At 40.1% G+C, this 17,260-nt stretch overlaps 15 non-coding genes across 15 annotated transcripts; all 15 read left to right on the top strand.

Moving 5' to 3' along the window:
* Nucleotides 1-57: 57 nt before the first annotated feature.
* Nucleotides 58-129, top strand: trnat-cgu (transfer RNA threonine (anticodon CGU)). The gene has a single exon. It is a non-coding gene; the product is annotated as a tRNA-Thr (tRNA).
* A 1,139-nt stretch (nt 130-1,268) lies between these two features.
* On the top strand, nt 1,269-1,340 carry trnaa-ugc (transfer RNA alanine (anticodon UGC)). The gene has a single exon. It is a non-coding gene; the product is annotated as a tRNA-Ala (tRNA).
* A 467-nt stretch (nt 1,341-1,807) lies between these two features.
* Nucleotides 1,808-1,879, top strand: trnat-cgu (transfer RNA threonine (anticodon CGU)). Its single transcript has one exon. It is a non-coding gene; the product is annotated as a tRNA-Thr (tRNA).
* Nucleotides 1,880-3,018: 1,139 nt separating this feature from the next.
* Nucleotides 3,019-3,090, top strand: trnaa-ugc (transfer RNA alanine (anticodon UGC)). Its single transcript has one exon. It is a non-coding gene; the product is annotated as a tRNA-Ala (tRNA).
* Nucleotides 3,091-3,557: 467 nt separating this feature from the next.
* Nucleotides 3,558-3,629, top strand: trnat-cgu (transfer RNA threonine (anticodon CGU)). Its single transcript has one exon. It is a non-coding gene; the product is annotated as a tRNA-Thr (tRNA).
* Nucleotides 3,630-4,769: 1,140 nt separating this feature from the next.
* trnaa-cgc (transfer RNA alanine (anticodon CGC)) lies at nt 4,770-4,841 on the top strand. Its single transcript has one exon. It is a non-coding gene; the product is annotated as a tRNA-Ala (tRNA).
* Nucleotides 4,842-5,308: 467 nt separating this feature from the next.
* trnat-cgu (transfer RNA threonine (anticodon CGU)) lies at nt 5,309-5,380 on the top strand. Its single transcript has one exon. It is a non-coding gene; the product is annotated as a tRNA-Thr (tRNA).
* A 1,140-nt stretch (nt 5,381-6,520) lies between these two features.
* Nucleotides 6,521-6,592, top strand: trnaa-cgc (transfer RNA alanine (anticodon CGC)). The gene has a single exon. It is a non-coding gene; the product is annotated as a tRNA-Ala (tRNA).
* A 467-nt stretch (nt 6,593-7,059) lies between these two features.
* Nucleotides 7,060-7,131, top strand: trnat-cgu (transfer RNA threonine (anticodon CGU)). The gene has a single exon. It is a non-coding gene; the product is annotated as a tRNA-Thr (tRNA).
* Nucleotides 7,132-8,814: 1,683 nt separating this feature from the next.
* trnat-cgu (transfer RNA threonine (anticodon CGU)) lies at nt 8,815-8,886 on the top strand. Its single transcript has one exon. It is a non-coding gene; the product is annotated as a tRNA-Thr (tRNA).
* Nucleotides 8,887-10,026: 1,140 nt separating this feature from the next.
* Nucleotides 10,027-10,098, top strand: trnaa-cgc (transfer RNA alanine (anticodon CGC)). Its single transcript has one exon. It is a non-coding gene; the product is annotated as a tRNA-Ala (tRNA).
* Nucleotides 10,099-10,565: 467 nt separating this feature from the next.
* Nucleotides 10,566-10,637, top strand: trnat-cgu (transfer RNA threonine (anticodon CGU)). The gene has a single exon. It is a non-coding gene; the product is annotated as a tRNA-Thr (tRNA).
* A 1,139-nt stretch (nt 10,638-11,776) lies between these two features.
* trnaa-cgc (transfer RNA alanine (anticodon CGC)) lies at nt 11,777-11,848 on the top strand. The gene has a single exon. It is a non-coding gene; the product is annotated as a tRNA-Ala (tRNA).
* A 1,684-nt stretch (nt 11,849-13,532) lies between these two features.
* trnaa-cgc (transfer RNA alanine (anticodon CGC)) lies at nt 13,533-13,604 on the top strand. The gene has a single exon. It is a non-coding gene; the product is annotated as a tRNA-Ala (tRNA).
* Nucleotides 13,605-15,286: 1,682 nt separating this feature from the next.
* Nucleotides 15,287-15,358, top strand: trnaa-ugc (transfer RNA alanine (anticodon UGC)). Its single transcript has one exon. It is a non-coding gene; the product is annotated as a tRNA-Ala (tRNA).
* The last annotated feature ends 1,902 nt before the right edge of the window (nt 15,359-17,260 follow it).

The raw sequence follows: 17,260 nt of genomic DNA, 5'->3' as shown, positions 1-17,260 counted from the left end.
CACATTTACACAACTACTACTTTCCAGAATGTTGATATATCATTAACAGCGTAGAGTGGCATGGTGGCCAAGTGGTAAGGCGTCGTTCTCGTAAACCGAAGATCATGGGTTCAAATCCCATCCGTGCCTTTATGACAGACATCTGATATCATGGACCTGTGTTTTTATTGGAGGACTTTGCAGAAAAAGCAAGTTGTGTCAATATGGCAACACAGTTATTATAGTAAGGGGATGTATCTCTATGGTAGAGCCAGTACTTTACATGTATGCGGTCCAACGTTAATCCCCAACTTCTCTGTTGACTGTATTTACTTGTTAAATTAGCTTTTGCACAACTCCCACTTTCCAGAATGTTGACATTCTAAGAAGGAAATAGATATGCTAAATCATCTGTTTCTGTAAACTGAAGCACATGGGTTCAATCCTTGTTCGACGTTTATGGAAGATAGCTGATATTATGTAAATGTACTTTCATTAGAACAGTGTAAAGAAAAGGTAAATTATATTGATATGACCACTGCGACCTGTATGCTCTAGTCGGCTGGCCCTCGCTACCTATTCGTCACCAGACCCACTGGCTCCAGGTCATCTATAAGTCTATGCTAGGTAAAGCTTCGTCTTATCTCAGCTCACTGGTCACGATAACAACACCCACCCGTAGCACGCGCTCCAGCAGGTATATCTCACTGGTCATCCTCAAAGCCAACACCTCCTTTGGCCACCTTTCCTTCCAGTTCTCTGCTGCCAATGACTGGAACGAATTGCAAAAATCGCTGAAGCTGGACACTTATATTTCCCTTACTAACTTTAAACATCAGCTATCTGAGCAGCTAACCGATCGCTGCAGCTGTATATAGGCCATCTGTAAATAGCCCACCCAATCTACTTACCTCACCCCATATTGTTTTTATTTACTTTCTGCTCTTTTGCACACCAGTATTTCTACTTGCACATCATCATCTGCTCATCTATCACTCCAGTGTTAATTTGCTAAATTGTAATTACTTCGCTACTATGGCCTATTTATTGCCTTACCTCCTCACGCCATTTGCACACACTGAATATAGACTTTCTTTTTTTCTATTGTGTTATTGACTGTATTCTTGTTTATTCCATTTGTAACTCTGTGTTGTTGTTTGTGTCGCACTGCTTTGCTTTATCTTGGCCAGGTCGCAGTTCTCAATGAGAACTTGTTCTCCACTAGTTTACCTGGTTAAATAAAGGTGAAATAAAATAAAATAAGAAACATTTTTTCTCTTTCACAGAAAGGGGATGTAGCTCAGTGGTAGAGCGCATGCTTTGCATGTATGAGGTCCTGGGTTCAATCCCCAGCTTCTCCATTTAAAATTATTGCATTGACCCAACTCCTACTTTACAGAATGTTGAAATTCTAAGCAGGAAACAGAGATGTGCTAAATACTTTGGTCTTGTAATCTGAAGAACATCCCTTCAATCCCTGTTCGTACAATTATAGAACAGAAGTGGCATGATTGCCATCTTTTATGGCGTCATTTTCAAAAACTGAAGTTCATGGGTTCGATCCCAGTCTGTACCTGGTTTAAGAATTGCTGCTATCATTTCATTGTAGTTTCAATGGAGTGGAGTATATAAAAAGTACATTGTATTGATATTGCATTTTATCTGCAAATGAAATGGGATGGAAGCTCAGAGGGGGAGTGCATGCAAAATATGGATGAGGTCCTCGGTTCAATCCCAAGATTCTCCACTGAGTTTATTTGTGTGCCAAATTCACATTTACACAACTACTACTTTCCAGAATGTTGATATATCATTAACAGCGTAGAGTGGCATGGTGGCCAAGTGGTAAGGCGTCGTTCTCGTAAACCGAAGATCATGGGTTCAAATCCCATCCGTGCCTTTATGACAGACATCTGATATCATGGACCTGTGTTTTTATTGGAGGACTTTGCAGAAAAAGCAAGTTGTGTCAATATGGCAACACAGTTATTATAGTAAGGGGATGTATCTCTATGGTAGAGCCAGTACTTTACATGTATGCGGTCCAACGTTAATCCCCAACTTCTCTGTTGACTGTATTTACTTGTTAAATTAGCTTTTGCACAACTCCCACTTTCCAGAATGTTGACATTCTAAGAAGGAAATAGATATGCTAAATCATCTGTTTCTGTAAACTGAAGCACATGGGTTCAATCCTTGTTCGACGTTTATGGAAGATAGCTGATATTATGTAAATGTACTTTCATTAGAACAGTGTAAAGAAAAGGTAAATTATATTGATATGACCACTGCGACCTGTATGCTCTAGTCGGCTGGCCCTCGCTACCTATTCGTCACCAGACCCACTGGCTCCAGGTCATCTATAAGTCTATGCTAGGTAAAGCTTCGTCTTATCTCAGCTCACTGGTCACGATAACAACACCCACCCGTAGCACGCGCTCCAGCAGGTATATCTCACTGGTCATCCTCAAAGCCAACACCTCCTTTGGCCACCTTTCCTTCCAGTTCTCTGCTGCCAATGACTGGAACGAATTGCAAAAATCGCTGAAGCTGGACACTTATATTTCCCTTACTAACTTTAAACATCAGCTATCTGAGCAGCTAACCGATCGCTGCAGCTGTATATAGGCCATCTGTAAATAGCCCACCCAATCTACTTACCTCACCCCATATTGTTTTTATTTACTTTCTGCTCTTTTGCACACCAGTATTTCTACTTGCACATCATCATCTGCTCATCTATCACTCCAGTGTTAATTTGCTAAATTGTAATTACTTCGCTACTATGGCCTATTTATTGCCTTACCTCCTCACGCCATTTGCACACACTGAATATAGACTTTCTTTTTTTCTATTGTGTTATTGACTGTATTCTTGTTTATTCCATTTGTAACTCTGTGTTGTTGTTTGTGTCGCACTGCTTTGCTTTATCTTGGCCAGGTCGCAGTTCTCAATGAGAACTTGTTCTCCACTAGTTTACCTGGTTAAATAAAGGTGAAATAAAATAAAATAAGAAACATTTTTTCTCTTTCACAGAAAGGGGATGTAGCTCAGTGGTAGAGCGCATGCTTTGCATGTATGAGGTCCTGGGTTCAATCCCCAGCTTCTCCATTTAAAATTATTGCATTGACCCAACTCCTACTTTACAGAATGTTGAAATTCTAAGCAGGAAACAGAGATGTGCTAAATACTTTGGTCTTGTAATCTGAAGAACATCCCTTCAATCCCTGTTCGTACAATTATAGAACAGAAGTGGCATGATTGCCATCTTTTATGGCGTCATTTTCAAAAACTGAAGTTCATGGGTTCCATCCCAGTCTGTACCTGGTTTAAGAATTGCTGCTATCATTTCATTGTAGTTTCAATGGAGTGGAGTATATAAAAAGTACATTGTATTGATATTGCATTTTATCTGCAAATGAAATGGGATGGAAGCTCAGAGGGGGAGTGCATGCAAAATATGGATGAGGTCCTCGGTTCAATCCCAAGATTCTCCACTGAGTTTATTTGTGTGCCAAATTCACATTTACACAACTACTACTTTCCAGAATGTTGATATATCATTAACAGTGTAGAGTGGCATGGTGGCCAAGTGTTAAGGCGTTGGTCTCGTAAACCGAAGATCATGGGTTCAAATCCCATCCGTGCCTTTATGACAGACATCTGATATCATGGACCTGTGTTATTATTGGAGGACTTTGCAGAAAAAGCAAGTTGTGTCAATATGGCAACACAGTTATTATAGTAAGGGGATGTATCTCTATGGTAGAGCCAGTACTTTACATGTATGCGGTCCAACGTTAATCCCCAACTTCTCTGTTGACTGTATTTACTTGTTAAATTAGCTTTTGCACAACTCCCACTTTCCAGAATGTTGACATTCTAAGAAGGAAATAGATATGCTAAATCATCTGTTTCTGTAAACTGAAGCACATGGGTTCAATCCTTGTTCGACGTTTATGGAAGATAGCTGATATTATGTAAATGTACTTTCATTAGAACAGTGTAAAGAAAAGGTAAATTGTATTGATATGACTACTGCGACCTGTATGGTCTAGTCGGCAGGCCCTCGCTACCTATTCGTCACCAGACCCACTGGCTCCAGGTCATCTATAAGTCTATGCTAGGTAAAGCTTCGTCTTATCTCAGCTCACTGGTCACGATAACAACACCCACCCGTAGCACGCGCTCCAGCAGGTATATCTCACTGGTCATCCTCAAAGCCAACACCTCCTTTGGCCACCTTTCCTTCCAGTTCTCTGCCGCCAATGACTGGAACGAATTGCAAAAATCGCTGAAGCTGGACACTTATATTTCCCTTACTAACTTTAAACATCAGCTATCTGAGCAGCTAACCGATCGCTGCAGCTGTATATAGGCCATCTGTAAATAGCCCACCTAATCTACCTACCTCATCCCCATATTGTTTTTATTTACTTTCTGCTCTTTTGCACACCAGTATTTCTACTTGCACATCATCATCTGCTCATCTATCACTCCAGTGTTAATTTGCTAAATTGTAATTACTTCGCTACTATGGCCTATTTATTGCCTTACCTGCTCACGCCATTTGCACGCACTGTATATAGACTTTCTTTTTTTCTATTGTTTTATTGACTGTATTCTTGTTTATTCCATTTGTAACTCTGTGTTGTTGTTTGTGTCGCACTGCTTTTCTTTATCTTGGCCAGGTCGCAGTTCTCAATGAGAACTTGTTCTCCACAAGCTTACCAGGTTAAATAAAGGTGAAATAAAATAAAATAAGAAACATTTTTTATCTTTCCCAGAAAGGGGATGTAGCTCAGTGGTAGAGCGCTTGCTTCGCATGTATGAGGTCCTGGGTTCAATCCCCAGCTTCTCCATTTAAAATTTTTGCATTGACCCAACTCCTACTTTACAGAATGTTGAAATTCTAAGCAGGAAACAGAGATGTGCTAAATAATTTGGTCTTGTAATCTGAAGAACATCCCTTCAATCCCTGTTCGTACAATTATAGAACAGAAGTGGCATGATTGCCATCTTTTATGGCGTCATTTTCAAAAACTGAAGTTCATGGGTTCGATCCCAGTCTGTACCTGGTTTAAGAATTGCTGCTATCATTTCATTGTAGTTTCAATGGAGTGGAGTATATAAAAAGTACATTGTATTGATATTGCATTTCATCTGCAAATGAAATGGGATGGAAGCTCAGAGGGGGAGTGCATGCAAAATATGGATGAGGTCCTCGGTTCAATCCCAAGATTCTCCACTGAGTTTATTTGTGTGCCAAATTCACATTTACACAACTACTACTTTCCAGAATGTTGATATATCATTAACAGTGTAGAGTGGCATGGTGGCCAAGTGTTAAGGCGTTGGTCTCGTAAACCGAAGATCATGGGTTCAAATCCCATCCGTGCCTTTATGAAAGACATCTGATATCATGGACCTGTGTTTTTATTGGAGGACTTTGCAGAAAAAGCAAGTTGTGTCAATATGGCAACACAGTTATTATAGTAAGGGGATGTATCTCTATGGAAGAGCCAGTACTTTACATGTATGCGGTCCAACGTTAATCCCCAACTTCTCTGTTGACTGTATTTACTTGTTAAATTAGCTTTTGCACAACTCCCACTTTCCAGAATGTTGACATTCTAAGAAGGAAATAGATATGCTAAATCATCTGTTTCTGTAAACTGAAGCACATGGGTTCAATCCTTGTTCGACGTTTATGGAAGATAGCTGATATTATGTAAATGTACTTTCATTAGAACAGTGTAAAGAAAAGGTAAATTGTATTGATATGACTACTGCGACCTGTATGGTCTAGTCGGCAGGCCCTCGCTACCTATTCGTCACCAGACCCACTGGCTCCAGGTCATCTATAAGTCTATGCTAGGTAAAGCTTCGTCTTATCTCAGCTCACTGGTCACGATAACAACACCCACCCGTAGCACGCACTCCAGCAGGTATATCTCACTGGTCATCCTCAAAGCCAACACCTCCTTTGGCCACCTTTCCTTCCAGTTCTCTGCCGCCAATGACTGGAACGAATTGCAAAAATCGCTGAAGCTGGACACTTATATTTCCCTTACTAACTTTAAACATCAGCTATCTGAGCAGCTAACCGATCGCTGCAGCTGTATATAGACCATCTGTAAATAGCCCACCCAATCTACCTACCTCATCCCCATATTGTTTTTATTTACTTTCTGCTCTTTTGCACACCAGTATTTCTACTTGCACATCATCATCTGCTCATCTATCACTCCAGTGTTAATTTGCTAAATTGTAATTACTTCGCTACTATGGCCTATTTATTGCCTTACCTCCTCACGCCATTTGCACACACTGTATATAGACTTTCTTTTTTTCTATTGTTTTATTGACTGTATTCTTGTTTATTCCATTTGTAACTCTGTGTTGTTGTTTGTGTCGCACTGCTTTTCTTTATCTTGGCCAGGTCGCAGTTCTCAATGAGAACTTGTTCTCCACAAGCTTACCAGGTTAAATAAAGGTGAAATAAAATAAAATAAGAAACATTTTTTATCTTTCCCAGAAAGGGGATGTAGCTCAGTGGTAGAGCGCTTGCTTCGCATGTATGAGGTCCTGGGTTCAATCCCCAGCTTCTCCATTTAAAAGTTTTGCATTGACCCAACTCCTACTTTACAGAATGTTGAAATTCTAAGCAGGAAACAGAGATGTGCTAAATAATTTGGTCTTGTAATCTGAAGAACATCCCTTCAATCCCTGTTCGTACAATTATAGAACAGAAGTGGCATGATTGCCATCTTTTATGGCGTCATTTTCAAAAACTGAAGTTCATGGGTTCGATCCCAGTCTGTACCTGGTTTAAGAATTGCTGCTATCATTTCATTGTAGTTTCAATGGAGTGGAGTATATAAAAAGTACATTGTATTGATATTGCATTTCATCTGCAAATGAAATGGGATGGAAGCTCAGAGGGGGAGTGCATGCAAAATATGGATGAGGTCCTCGGTTCAATCCCAAGATTCTCCACTGAGTTTATTTGTGTGCCAAATTCACATTTACACAACTACTACTTTCCAGAATGTTGATATATCATTAACAGTGTAGAGTGGCATGGTGGCCAAGTGTTAAGGCGTCGGTCTCGTAAACCGAAGATCATGGGTTCAAATCCCATCCGTGCCTTTATGAAAGACATCTGATGTCATGGACCTGTGTTTTTATTGGAGGACTTTGCAGAAAAAGCAAGTTGTGTCAATATGGCAACACAGTTATTATAGTAAGGGGATGTATCTCTATGGAAGAGCCAGTACTTTACATGTATGCGGTCCAACGTTAATCCCCAACTTCTCTGTTGACTGTATTTACTTGTTAAATTAGCTTTTGCACAACTCCCACTTTCCAGAATGTTGACATTCTAAGAAGGAAATAGATATGCTAAATCATCTGTTTCTGTAAACTGAAGCACATGGGTTCAATCCTTGTTCGACGTTTATGGAAGATAGCTGATATTATGTAAATGTACTTTCATTAGAACAGTGTAAAGAAAAGGTAAATTGTATTGATATGACTACTGCGACCTGTATGGTCTAGTCGGCAGGCCCTCGCTACCTATTCGTCACCAGACCCACTGGCTCCAGGTCATCTATAAGTCTATGCTAGGTAAAGCTTCGTCTTATCTCAGCTCACTGGTCACGATAACAACACCCACCCGTAGCACGCACTCCAGCAGGTATATCTCACTGGTCATCCTCAAAGCCAACACCTCCTTTGGCCACCTTTCCTTCCAGTTCTCTGCCGCCAATGACTGGAACGAATTGCAAAAATCGCTGAAGCTGGACACTTATATTTCCCTTACTAACTTTAAACATCAGCTATCTGAGCAGCTAACCGATCGCTGCAGCTGTATATAGACCATCTGTAAATAGCCCACCCAATCTACCTACCTCATCCCCATATTGTTTTTATTTACTTTCTGCTCTTTTGCACACCAGTATTTCTACTTGCACATCATCATCTGCTCATCTATCACTCCAGTGTTAATTTGCTAAATTGTAATTACTTCGCTACTATGGCCTATTTATTACCTTACCTCCTCACGCCATTTGCACACATTGTATATAGACTTTCTTTTTTTCTATTGTGTTATTGACTCTATTCTTGGTTATTCCATTTGTAACTCTATGTTGTTGTTTGTGTCGCACTGCTTTGCTTTATCTTGGCCAGGTCGCAGTTCTCAATGAGAACTTGTTCTCCACAAGCTTACCAGGTTAATTAAATAAAGGTGAAATAAAATAAAATAAGAAACATTTTTTATCTTTCCCAGAAAGGGGATGTAGCTCAGTGGTAGAGTGCTTGCTTTGCATGTATGAGGTCCAGGGTTCAATCCCCAGCTTTGCCATTTAAAATTATTGCATTGACCCAACTCCTACTTTACAGAATTTTGAAATTCTAAGCAGGAAACAGAGATGTGCTAAATAATTTGGTCTTGTAATCTGAAGAACATCCCTTCAATCCCTGTTCGTACAATTATAGAACAGAAGTGGCATGATTGCCATCTTTTATGGCGTCATTTTCAAAAACTGAAGTTCATGGGTTCGATCCCAGTCTGTACCTGGTTTAAGAATTGCTGCTATCATTTCATTGTAGTTTCAATGGAGTGGAGTATATAAAAAGTACATTGTATTGATATTGCATTTTATCTGCAAATGAAATGGGATGGAAGCTCAGAGGGGGAGTGCATGCAAAATATGGATGAGGTCCTCGGTTCAATCCCAAGATTCTCCACTGAGTTTATTTGTGTGCCAAATTCACATTTACACAACTACTACTTTCCAGAATGTTGATATATCATTAACACCGTAGAGTGGCATGGTGGCCAAGTGGTAAGGTGTCAGTCTCGTAAACCGAAGATCATGGGTTCAAATCCCATCCGTGCCTTTATGACAGACATCTGATATCATGGACCTGTGTTTTTATTGGAGGACTTTGCAGAAAAAGCAAGTTGTGTCAATATGGCAACACAGTTATTATAGTAAGGGGATGTATCTCTATGGTAGAGCCAGTACTTTACATGTATGCGGTCCAACGTTAATCCCCAACTTCTCTGTTGACTGTATTTACTTGTTAAATTAGATTTTGCACAACTCCCACTTTCCAGAATGTTGACATTCTAAGAAGGAAATAGATATGCTAAATCATCTGTTTCTGTAAACTGAAGCACATGGGTTCAATCCTTGTTCGACGTTTATGGAAGATAGCTGATATTATGTAAATGTACTTTCATTAGAACAGTGTAAAGAAAAGGTAAATTGTATTGATATGACTACTGCGACCTGTATGGTCTAGTCGGCAGGCCCTCGCTACCTATTCGTCACCAGACCCACTGGCTCCAGGTCATCTATAAGTCTATGCTAGGTAAAGCTTCGTCTTATCTCAGCTCACTGGTCACGATAACAACACCCACCCGTAGCACGCGCTCCAGCAGGTATAGCTCACTGGTCATCCTCAAAGCCAACACCTCCTTTGGCCACCTTTCCTTCCAGTTCTCTGCCGCCAATGACTGGAACGAATTGCAAAAATCGCTGAAGCTGGACACTTATATTTCCCTTACTAACTTTAAACATCAGCTATCTGAGCAGCTAACCGATCGCTGCAGCTGTATATAGGCCATCTGTAAATAGCCCACCCAATCTACCTACCTCATCCCCATATTGTTTTTATTTACTTTCTGCTCTTTTGCACACCAGTATTTGTACTTGCACATCATCATCTGCTCATCTATCACTCCAGTGTTAATTTGCTAAATTGTAATTACTTCGCTACTATGGCCTATTTATTGCCTTACCTCCTCACGCCATTTGCACACACTGTATATAGACTTTCTTTTTTTCTATTGTGTTATTGACTGTATGCTTGTTTATTCCATTTGTAACTCTGTGTTGTTGTTTGTGTCGCACTGCTTTGCTTTATCTTGGCCAGGTCGCAGTTCTCAATGAGAACTTGTTCTCCACTAGCTTACCTGGTTAAATAAAGGAGAAATAAAATAAAATAAGAATTTTTTTTTATCTTTCCCAGAAAGGGGATGTAGCTCAGTGGTAGAGCGCGTGCTTCGCATGTATGAGGTCCTGGGTTCAATCCCCAGCTTCTCCATTTAAAATTATTGCATTGACCCAACTCCTACTTTACAGAATGTTGAAATTCTAAGCAGGAAACAGAGATGTGCTAAATAATTTGGTTTTGTAATCTGAAGAACATCCCTTCAATCCCTGTTCGTACAATTATAGAACAGAAGTGGCATGATTGCCATCTTTTATGGCGTCATTTTCAAAAACTGAAGTTCATGGGTTCGATCCCAGTCTGTACCTGGTTTAAGAATTGCTGCTATCATTTCATTGTAGTTTCAATGGAGTGGAGTATATAAAAAGTACATTGTATTGATATTGCATTTTATCTGCAAATGAAATGGGATGGAAGCTCAGAGGGGGAGTGCATGCAAAATATGGATGAGGTCCTCGGTTCAATCCCAAGATTCTCCACTGAGTTTATTTGTGTGCCAAATTCACATTTACACAACTACTACTTTTCAGAATGTTGATATATCATTAACAGCGTAGAGTGGCATGGTGGCCGAGTGGTAAGGCGTCGGTCTCGTAAACCGAAGGTCATGGGTTCAAATCCCATCCGTGCCTTTATGACAGACTGATATCATGGACCTGTGTTTTTATTGGAGGACTTTGCAGAAAAAGCAAGTTGTGTCAATATGGCAACACAGTTATTATAGTAAGGGGATGTATCTCTATGGTAGAGCCAGTACTTTACATGTATGCGGTCCAACGTTAATCCCCAACTTCTCTGTTGACTGTATTTACTTGTTAAATTAGCTTTTGCACAACTTCCACTTTCCAGAATGTTGACATTCTAAGAAGGAAATAGATATGCTAAATCATCTGTTTCTGTAAACTGAAGCACATGGGTTCAATCCTTGTTCGACGTTTATGGAAGATAGCTGATATTATGTAAATGTACTTTCATTAGAACAGTGTAAAGAAAAGGTCAATTGTATTGATATGACCACTGCGACCTGTATGGTCTAGTCGGCTGGCCCTCGCTACCTATTCGTCACCAGACCCACTGGCTCCAGGTCATCTATAAGTCTATGCTAGGTAAAGCTCCGCCTTATCTCAACTCACTGGTCACGATAACAACACCCACCCGTAGCACTCGCTCCAGCAGGTATATCTCACTGGTCATCCTCAAAGCCAACACCTCCTTTGGCTGCCTTTCCTTCCAGTTCTCTGCTGCCAATGACTGGAACGAATTGCAAAAATCGCTGAACCTGGACACTTATATTTCCCTCACTAACTTTAAACATCAGCTATCTGAGCAGCTAACCGATCGCTGCAGCTGTACATAGGCCATCTGTAAATTGCCCACCCAATCTACCTACCTCATCCCCAAATTGTTTTTATTTACTTTCTGCTCTTTTGCACACCAGTATTTGTACTTGCACATCATCATCTGCTCATCTGTCACTCCAGTGTTAATTTGCTAAATTGTAATTACCTCACTACCATGGCCTATTTATTACCTTATACCTCCTCATGCCATTTGCACACACTGAATATAGACTTTATTTTTTTCTATTGTGTTATTGACTGTACGCTTGTTTATTCCATTTGTAACTCTATGTTGTGGTTTGTGTCGCACTGCTTTGCTTTATCTTGGCCAGGTTGCAGTTCTCAATGAGAACTTGTTCTCCACTAGCTTACCTGGTTAAATAAAGGTGAAATAAAATAAAATAAGATACATTTTTAATCTTTCCCAGAACGGGGATGTAGCTCAGTGGTAGAGCGCATGCTTCGCATGTATGAGATCCTGAGTTCAATCCCCAGCATCTCCATTTAAAATTACTGCATTGACCCAACCAACTCCTACTTTACAGAATGTTGTAATTCTAAGCAGGAAACAGAGATGTGCTAAATAATTTGCTTTTGTAATCTGAAGAACATTCCTTCAATCCCTGTTCGTACAATTATAGAACAGAAGTGGCATGATTGCCATCTTTTATGGCGTCATTTTCAAAAACTGAAGTTTATGGGTTCGATCCCAGTCTGTACCTGGTTTAAGAATTGCTGCTATCATTTCCTTGTAGTTTCAATGGAGTGGTGTATATAAAAAGTACATTGTATTGATATTGCATTTTATCTGCAAATGAAATGGGATGGAAGCTCAGAGGGGGAGTGCATGCAAAATATGTATGAGGTCCTCGGTTCAATCCCAAGATTCTCCACTGAGTTTATTTGTGGGCCAAATTCACATTTACACAACTACTACTTTCCTGAATGTTGATATATAATTCAGAGTGTAGAGTGGCATGGTGGCCAAGTGGTAAGGTGTTGGTCTTGTAAACCGAAGATCATGGATTCAAATCCCTTCTGTGACGTCATGAAAGAGATCGGATATCATGGACCTGTGCTTTAATTGGAAGACTTTGCAGAAAATCAAGTTGTATCAATGCTGCAACACAGCTATTATAGTAAGGGGATGAATCTCTATGGTAGAGCCAGTACTTTACATGAATGCGGTCCAACGTTAATCCCCAACTTCTCTGTTGAGTGTAATTAGTTGTTAAATTAGCTTTTGCACAACTCCCACTTTCCAGAATGTTGACATTCTAAGAAGGAAATAGATATGCTAAATCATCTGTTTCTGTAAACTGAAGCACATGGGTTCAAACCTTGTTTGACGTTTATGGAAGATAGCTGATATTATGGAAATGTACTTTCATTAGAACAGTGTAAAGAAAAGGTAAGTTGTATTGATATGACCACTGCGACCTGTATGGTCTAGTCGGCTGGCCCTCGCTACCTATTCGTCACCAGACCCACTGGCTCCAGGTCAGCTATAAGTCTATGCTTGGTAAAGCTCCGCCTTATCTCAACTCACTGGTCACGATAACAACACCCACCCGTAGCACTCGCTCCAGCAGGTATATCTCACTGGTCATCCTCAAAGCCAACACCTCCTTTGGCTGCCTTTCCTTCCAGTTCTCTGCTGCCAATGACTGGAACGAATTGCAAAAATCGCTGAACCTGGACACTTATATTTCCCTCACTAACTTTAAACATCAGCTATCTGAGCAGCTAACCGATCGCTGCAGCTGTACATAGGCCATCTGTAAATTGCCCACCCAATCTACCTACCTCATCCCCAAATTGTTTTTATTTACTTTCTGCTCTTTTGCACACCAGTATTTGTACTTGCACATCATCATCTGCTCATCTGTCACTCCAGTGTTAATTTGCTAAATTGTAATTACCTCACTACCATGGCCTATTTATTACCTTATACCTCCTCATGCCATTTGCACACACTGAATATAGACTTTATTTTTTTCTATTGTGTTATTGACTGTACGCTTGTTTATTCCATTTGTAACTCTATGTTGTGGTTTGTGTCGCACTGCTTTGCTTTATCTTGGCCAGGTTGCAGTTCTCAATGAGAACTTGTTCTCCACTAGCTTACCTGGTTAAATAAAGGTGAAATAAAATAAAATAAGATACATTTTTAATCTTTCCCAGAACGGGGATGTAGCTCAGTGGTAGAGCGCATGCTTCGCATGTATGAGATCCTGGGTTCAATCCCCAGCATCTCCATTTAAAATTACTGCATTGACCCAACCAACTCCTACTTTACAGAATGTTGTAATTCTAAGCAGGAAACAGAGATGTGCTAAATAATTTGCTTTTGTAATCTGAAGAACATTCCTTCAATCCCTGTTCGTACAATTATAGAACAGAAGTGGCATGATTGCCATCTTTTATGGCGTCATTTTCAAAAACTGAAGTTTATGGGTTCGATCCCAGTCTGTACCTGGTTTAAGAATTGCTGCTATCATTTCCTTGTAGTTTCAATGGAGTGGTGTATATAAAAAGTACATTGTATTGATATTGCATTTTATCTGCAAATGAAATGGGATGGAAGCTCAGAGGGGGAGTGCATGCAAAATATGTATGAGGTCCTCGGTTCAATCCCAAGATTCTCCACTGAGTTTATTTGTGGGCCAAATTCACATTTACACAACTACTACTTTCCTGAATGTTGATATATAATTCAGAGTGTAGAGTGGCATGGTGGCCAAGTGGTAAGGTGTTGGTCTTGTAAACCGAAGATCATGGATTCAAATCCCTTCTGTGACGTCATGAAAGAGATCGGATATCATGGACCTGTGCTTTAATTGGAAGACTTTGCAGAAAATCAAGTTGTATCAATGCTGCAACACAGCTATTATAGTAAGGGGATGAATCTCTATGGTAGAGCCAGTACTTTACATGAATGCGGTCCAACGTTAATCCCCAACTTCTCTGTTGAGTGTAATTAGTTGTTAAATTAGCTTTTGCACAACTCCCACTTTCCAGAATGTTGACATTCTAAGAAGGAAATAGATATGCTAAATCATCTGTTTCTGTAAACTGAAGCACATGGGTTCAAACCTTGTTTGACGTTTATGGAAGATAGCTGATATTATGGAAATGTACTTTCATTAGAACAGTGTAAAGAAAAGGTAAGTTGTATTGATATGACCACTGCGACCTGTATGGTCTAGTCGGCTGGCCCTCGCTACCTATTCGTCACCAGACCCACTGGCTCCAGGTCAGCTATAAGTCTATGCTTGGTAAAGCTCCGCCTTATCTCAACTCACTGGTCACGATAAAAACACCCACCCGTAGCACTCGCTCCAGCAGATATATCTCACTGGTCATCCCCAAAGCCAACACCTCCTTTGGCTGCCTTTCCTTCCAGTTCTCTGCTGCCAATGACTGGAACGAATTGCAAAAATCGCTGAACCTGGACACTTATATTTCCCTCACTAACTTTAAACATCAGCTATCTGAGCAGCTAACCGATCGCTGCAGCTGTACATAGGCCATCTGTAAATAGCCCACCCAATCTACCTACCTCATCCCCATATTGTTTTTATTTACTTTCTGCTCTTTTGCACACCAGTATTTGTACTTGCACATCATCATCTGCTCATCTGTCACTCCAGTGTTAATTTGCTAAATTGTAATTACCTCACTACCATGGCCTATTTATTACCTTACCTCCTCATGCCATTTGCACACACTGAATATAGACTTTCTTTTTTTCTATTGTGTTATTGACTGTACGCTTGTTTATTCCATTTGTAACTCTATGTTGTTGTTTGTGTCGCACTGCTTTGCTTTATCTTGGCCAGGTTGCAGTTCTCAATGAGAACTTGTTCTCCACTAGCTTACCTGGTTAAATAAAGGTGAAATAAAATAAAATAAGATACATTTATAATGTTTCCCAGAACGGGGATGTAGCTCAGTGGTAGAGCGCATGCTTTGCATGTATGAGGTCCTGGGTTCAATCCCCAGCATCTCCATTTAAAGTTATTGCATTGACCCAACTCCTACTTTACAGAATGTTGTAATTCTAAGCAGGAAACAGAGATGTGCTAAATAATTTGGTTTTGTAATCTGAAGAACATTCCTTCAATCCCTGTTCGTACAATTATAGAACAGAAGTGGCATGATTGCCATCTTTTATGGCGTCATTTTCAACAACTGAAGTTTATGGGTTCGATCCCAGTCTGTACCTGGTTTAAGAATTGCTGCTATCATTTCCTTGTAGTTTCAATGGAGTGGTGTATATAAAAAGTACATTGTATTGATATTGCATTTTATCTGCAAATGAAATGGGATGGAAGCTCAGAGGGGGAGTGCATGCAAAATATGTATGAGGTCCTCGGTTCAATCCCAAGATTCTCCACTGAGTTTATTTGTGTGCCAAATTCACATTTACACAACTACTACTTTCCTGATTGTTGATATATAATACAGAGTGTAGAGTGGCATGGTGACCAAGTGGTAAGGCGTTGGTCTTATAAACTGAAGATCATGGGTTCAAATCCCTTCTGTGCCTTTATGAAAGACATCTGATATCATAGACCTGTGCTTTACTTGGAGGACTTTGCAGAAAATCAAGTTGTATCAATATTGCAACACAGCTATTATAGTAAGGGGATGTATCTCTATGGTAGAGCCAGTACTTTACATGAATGCGGTCCAACGTTAATCCCCAACTTCTCTGTTGAGTGTAATTAGTTGTTAAATTAGCTTTTGCACAACTCCCACTTTCCAGAATGTTGACATTCTAAGAAGGAAATAGATATGCTAAATCATCTGTTTCTGTAAACTGAAGCACATGGGTTCAATCCTTGTTTGACGTTTATGGAAGATAGCTGATATTATAGAAATGTACTTTCATTAGAACAGTGTAAAGAAAAGGTAAATTGTATTGATATGACCACTGCGACCTGTATGCTCTAGTCGGCTGGCCCTCGCTACCTATTCGTCACCAGACCCACTGGCTCCAGGTCATCTATAAGTCTATGCTAGGTAAAGCTCCGCCTTATCTCAACTCACTGGTCACGATAAAAACACCCACCCGTAGCACTCGCTCCAGCAGATATATCTCACTGGTCATCCCCAAAGCCAACACCTCCTTTGGCTGCCTTTCCTTCCAGTTCTCTGCTGCCAATGACTGGAACGAATTGCAAAAATCGCTGAACCTGGACACTTATATTTCCCTCACTAACTTTAAACATCAGCTATCTGAGCAGCTAACCGATCGCTGCAGCTGTACATAGGCCATCTGTAAATAGCCCACCCAATCTACCTACCTCATCCCCATATTGTTTTTATTTACTTTCTGCTCTTTTGCACACCAGTATTTGTACTTGCACATCATCATCTGCTCATCTGTCACTCCAGTGTTAATTTGCTAAATTGTAATTACCTCACTACCATGGCCTATTTATTACCTTACCTCCTCATGCCATTTGCACACACTGAATATAGACTTTCTTTTTTTCTATTGTGTTATTGACTGTACGCTTGTTTATTCCATTTGTAACGCTATGTTGTTGTTTGTGTCGCACTGCTTTGCTTTATCTTGGCCAGGTTGCAGTTCTCAATGAGAACTTGTTCTCCACTAGCTTACCTGGTTAAATAAAGGTGAAATAAAATAAAATAAGATACATTTTTAATGTTTCCCAGAACGGGGATCTAGCTCAGTGGTAGAGCGAATGCTTTGCATGTATGAGGTCCTGCGTTCAATCCCCAGCTTCTCCATTTAAAATTATTGCATTGACCCAACTCCTACTTTACAGAATGTTGTAATTCTAAGCAGGAAACAGAGATGTGCTAAATAATTTAGTTTTGTAATCTGAAGAACATTCCTTCAATCCCTGTTCGTACAATTATAGAACAGAAGTTGCATGATT

This window comes from Salmo salar, chromosome 29 (assembly GCF_965601325.2).
Source record: "Salmo salar chromosome 29, fSalSal1, whole genome shotgun sequence".
Lineage (NCBI taxonomy): Eukaryota > Metazoa > Chordata > Actinopteri > Salmoniformes > Salmonidae > Salmo > Salmo salar.
This window is presented reverse-complemented; position numbering and strand designations above follow the sequence as displayed.